The 5,236-nt window shown below is 41.6% G+C and overlaps 1 non-coding gene across 1 annotated transcript; it reads left to right on the top strand.

Annotated features, from left to right (window-relative positions):
* The first annotated feature begins 4,878 nt into the window (after positions 1 to 4,878).
* LOC112713707 (small nucleolar RNA R71) lies at positions 4,879 to 4,986 on the top strand. Its single transcript, XR_003158677.1, has one exon. It is a non-coding gene; the product is annotated as a small nucleolar RNA R71 (small nucleolar RNA).
* The last annotated feature ends 250 nt before the right edge of the window (positions 4,987 to 5,236 follow it).

Genomic DNA, 5,236 nt, shown 5'->3' with positions numbered 1-5,236 from the left:
CCATTTTGGTGCCAGTTCCGGCGTTTAACGCTGGGATTTCTGAGGGTGACTTTGTACGCCGGTTTGGGCCATCAAATCTTGGGCAAAGTATGGACTATCATATATTGCTGGAAAGCCCAGGATGTCTACTTTCCAACGCCTTTGAGAGCGCGCCAATTGGACTTCTGTAGCTCCAGAAAATCCACTTCGAGTGCAGGGAGGTCAGAATCCAACAACATCTGCAGTCCTTTTCAGTCTCTGAATCAGATTTTTGCTCGGGTCCCTCAATTTCAGCCAGAAAATACCTGAAATCATAGAAAAACACATAAACTCATAGTAAAGTCCAAAAAAGTGAATTTTAACTAAAAACTAATAAAAATATACTAAAAACTAACTAGATCGTACTAAAAACATACTAAAAACAATGCCAAAAAGCGTACAAATTATCCGCTCATCACAACACCAAACTTAAATTGTTGCTTGTCCTCAAGCAACTGAAAATCAAATAAAATAAAAAGAAGAGAATATGAAATGAATTCCAAAAACATCTATGAAGATCAGTATTAATTAGATGAGCGGGGCTTTTAGCTTTTTGCCTCTGAATAGTTTTGGCATCTCACTCTATCCTTTGAAAATCAGAATGATTGGCTTCTTTAGGAACTCAGAATCCAGATAGTGTTATTGATTCTCCTAGTTAAGTATGATGATTCTTGAACATAACTACTTATTGAGTCTTGGCCGTGGCCCAAAGCACTCTGTCTTCCAGTATTACCACCGGATACATACATGCCACAGACACATAATTGGGTGAACCTTTTCAGATTGTGACTCAGCTTTGCTAGAGTCCCCAATTAGAGGTGTCCAGGGTTCTTAAGCACACTCTTTTTGCCTTGGATCACAACTTTATTTCTTTCTTTTTTTTTCTTTTTTTCGTTTTTCTTCTTTTTTTTGTATTCACTACTTTTTCTTGCTTCAAGAATCATTTTTATGATTTTTTAGATCCTCAGTAACATGTCTCCTTTTTCATCATTCTTTCAAGAGCCAACATTCAGGAACCACAAATTCAAAAGACATATGCACTGTTTAAGCATACATTCAGAAAACAAAAGTATTGCCACCACATCAAAATAATTAAACTGTTATAAAATTTAAAATTCATGCAATTCTTCTCTTTTTCAATTAAGAACATTTTTCATTCAAGAAAGGTGATGGATTCATAGGACATTCATAACTTTAAGGCATAAACACTAAGACACTAATGATCACAAGACACAAACATAGATAAACATAAGCACTAAAATTTGAAAAACAGGAAAATAAAGAACAAGGAAATTAAGGAACGGGTCCACCTTAGTGATGGCGGCTCTTTCTTCCTCTTGAAGATCCTATGGAGTGCTTGAGCTCCTCAATGTCTCTTCCTTGTCTTTGTTGCTCCTCTCTCATGATTCTTTGATCTTCTCTAATTTCATGGAGGATGATGGAGTGCTCTTGATGCTCCACCCTTAGTTGTCCCATATTGGAACTCAATTCTCCTAGGGAGGTGTTTAGTTGCTCCCAATAGTTTTGTGGAGGAAAGTGCATCCCTTGAGGTATCTCAGGGATCTCATGATGAGTGGGGTCTCTTGTGTGCTCCATCCTCTTCTTAGTGATGGGCTTGTCCTCATCAATAGGGATGTCTCCCTCTATGTCAACTCCAACCGAATAACAGAGGTGACAAATGAGATGAGGGAAGGCTAACCTTGCCAAGGTAGAAGACTTATCCGCCACCTTATAAAGTTCTTGGGCTATAACCTCATGAACTTCTATTTCTTCTCCAATCATGATGCTATGAATCATGATAGCCCGGTCTATGGTAACTTCGGACCGGTTGCTAGTGGGAATGATTGAGCGTTGGATAAACTCCAACCATCCTCTAGCCACGGGTTTGAGGTCATGCCTTCTCAATTGAACCGGCTTCCCTCTTGAATCTCTCTTCCATTGGGCGCCCTCTTCACATATGACTGTGAGGACTTGGTCCAACCTTTGATCAAAGTTGACCCTTCTAGTGTAAGGATGTTCATCTCCTTGCATCATGGGCAAGTTGAATGCCAACCTTACCCTTTCCGGACTAAAATCCAAGTATTTCCCCCGAACCATAGTAAGATAATTCTTTGGATCCGGGTTCACACTTTGATCATGGTTCTTGGTGATCCATGCATTGGCATAGAACTCTTGAACCATTAAGATTCCGACTTGTTGAATGGGGTTGGTAAGAACTTCCCAACCTCTTCTTCGGATCTCATGTCGGATCTCCGGATATTCACCCTTTTTGAGTGAAAAAGGGACCTCGGGGATCACCTTCTTCAAGGCCACAACTTCATAGAAGTGGTCTTGATGCACCCTTGAGATGAATCTTTCCATCTCCCATGACTCGGAGGTGGAAGCTTTTGCCTTCCCTTTCCTCTTTCTAGAGGTTTCTCCGGCCTTGGATGCCATAAATGGTTATGGAAAAATAAAAAGCAGTGCTTTTACCACACCAAACTTAAAAGGTTTGCTCGTCCTCGAGCAAAAGAAGAAAGAAGAGAGTAGAAGAAGAAGAAATGAGGAAGAAGGGAATGGCTTTGTATTCGGCCAAAGGGGAAGAAGTAGTGTTTAGGTTGTGTGAAAATGAAGGAGTGAAGATGGGTTTATATAGGAGAAGGGTTTTTTTGGGGAAGAGGTGTTGAGGTGATTGGTGAATGGGTGAAGAAGAGAGAGAGTGGTGGTAGGGTAGGTGGGGATCCTGTGGGGTCCACAGATCCTGAGGTGTCAAGGAAAAGTCATCCCTGCACCAAATGGCAAGCAAAATCGTGTTTTGTGCCAATTCTGGCGTTAAACGCCGGGCTGGTGCCCATTTCTGGCATTTAACGCCAGCTTCTTGCCCTTTTCTGGCGTTTAACGCCAGTCTGGTGCCCCTTTCTGGCGTTAAACGCCCAGAATGGTGCCAGACTGGGCGTTAAACGCCCATTTGCTAGCCTCACTGGCGTTTAAACGCCAGTGCGCTCTCCTCCAGGGTGTGCTATTTTTCTTTCTGTTTTTCATTCTGTTTTTGCTTTTTTCATTGATTTTGTGGCTTCTCATGATCATCAACCTACAAAAGACATAAAATAACAAAAGAAAATAGTCAAAATATAACATTGGGTTGCCTCCCAACAAGCGCTTCTTTAATGTCAGTAGCTTGACAGAGGGCTCTCATGGAGCCTCAGAAATGCTCAGAGCCATGTTGGAACCTCCCAACACCAAACTTAGAGTTTGAATGTGGGGGTTCAACACCAAACTTAGAGTTTGGTTGTGGCCTCCTAACACCAAACTTAGAGTTTGACTGTGGGGGCTCTGTTTTGAGAGAAGCTCTTCATGCTTCCTCTCCATGGTGATAGAGGGATATCCTTGAGCCTTAAACACAAGGGATTTTTCATTCACTTGAATGATCAATTCTCCTCTATAAACATCAATCACAGCCTTTGTTGTGGCTAGGAAGGGTCTGCCAAGGATGATAGATTCATCCATGCACTTCCCAGTCTCTAGGACTATAAAATCAGCAGGGATGTAATGGTCTTCAACCTTTACCAGAACATCCTCTACAAGTCCATAGGCTTGTTTTCTTGAATTGTCTGCCATCTCTAGTGAGATTTTTGCAGCTTGCACCTCAAAGATCCCTAACTTCTCCATTACAGAGAGAGGCATGAGGTTTACACTTGACCCTAAGTCACACAAGGCCTTCTTGAAGGTCATGGTGCCTATGGTACAAGGTATTGAAAACTTCCCAGGATCCTGTCTCTTTTGAGGCAGTTTCTGCCTAGACAAGTCATCCAGTTCTTTGGTGAGCAAAGGGGGTTCATCCTCCCAAGTCTCATTTCCGAATAACTTGTCATTTAGCTTCATGATTGCTCCAAGGTATTTAGCAACTTGCTCTTCAGTGACATACTCATCCTCTTCAGAGGAAGAATACTCATCAGAGCTCATGAATGGCAGAAGTAAATTCAATGGAATCTCTATGGTCTCATTTTGAGCCTCAGATTCCCATGGTTCCTCATTGGGGAACTCAGTGGAGGCCAGTGGACGTCCATTGAGGTCTTCCTCAGTGGCGTTCACTGCCTCTCCTTCCTCTCCAAATTCGGCCATGTTGATGGCTTTGCATTCTCCTTTTGGATTTTCTTCTGTATTGCTTGGGAGAGTACTAGGAGGGAGTTCAGTAATTTTCTTGCTCAGCTGACCCAATTGTGCCTCCAAGTTTCTAATGGAGGACCTTGTTTCAGTCATGAAACTTTGAGTGGTTTTGATTAGATCAGAGACCATGGTTGCTAAGTCAAAGTTATTCTGCTTAGAACTCTCTGTCTGTTGCTGAGAAGATGATGGAAAAGGCTTGCTATTGCTAAACCTGTTTCGTCCACCATTATTATTGTTGAAACCTTGTTGAGGTCTCTGTTGATCCTTCCATGAAAAATTTGGATGATTTCTCCATGAAGGATTATAGGTGTTTCCATAGGGTTCTCCCATGTAATTCACCTCTTCCATTGAAGGGTTCTCAGGATCATAAGCTTCTTCCTCAGATGAAGCTTCCTTAGTACTGCTTGGTGCATTTTGCATTCCAGACAGACTTTGAGAAATCATATTGACTTGTTGAGTCAATATTTTGTTCTAAGCCAATATGGCATTCAGAGTGTCAATCTCAAGAACTCCTTTCTTCTGACTAGTCCCATTGTTCACAGGATTTCTTTCAGAAGTGTACATGAATTGGTTATTTGCAACCATTTCAATTAGCTCTTGAGCTTCTGTAGGCGTCTTCTTCAGATGAAGAGATCCTCCAAAAGAGCTATCCAAAGACATTTTGGATAGTTCAGAGAGACTATCATAGAAAATACCTATGATGCTCCATTCAGAAAGCATATCAGAAGGACACTTTATGATTAATTGTTTGTATCTTTCCCAAGCTTCATAGAGGGAGTCTCCTTCCTTCTGTCTGAAGGTTTGGACTTCCACTCTAAGCTTACTCAATTTTGAGGTGGAAAGAACTTTGCCAAGAAGGCATTGACTAGCTTTTCCCAAGAGTCCAGGCTTTCTTTAGGTTGAGAGTCCAACCATATCCTAGCTCTGTCTCTTACAACAAAAGGGAATAGCATAAGTCTGTAGACCTCAGGGTCAACCCCATTAGTCTTGACAGTGTCACAGATTTGCAAGAATTCAGCTAAAAACTGATGAGGATCTTCCAATGGAAGTCCATGGAACTTGCAATTCTGTT

Source organism: Arachis hypogaea, chromosome 9, assembly GCF_003086295.3.
Source record: "Arachis hypogaea cultivar Tifrunner chromosome 9, arahy.Tifrunner.gnm2.J5K5, whole genome shotgun sequence".
Lineage (NCBI taxonomy): Eukaryota > Viridiplantae > Streptophyta > Magnoliopsida > Fabales > Fabaceae > Arachis > Arachis hypogaea.
The sequence above is the reverse complement of the archived record's forward strand: the minus strand, read 5'-3'. Positions and strand labels throughout refer to the sequence as shown.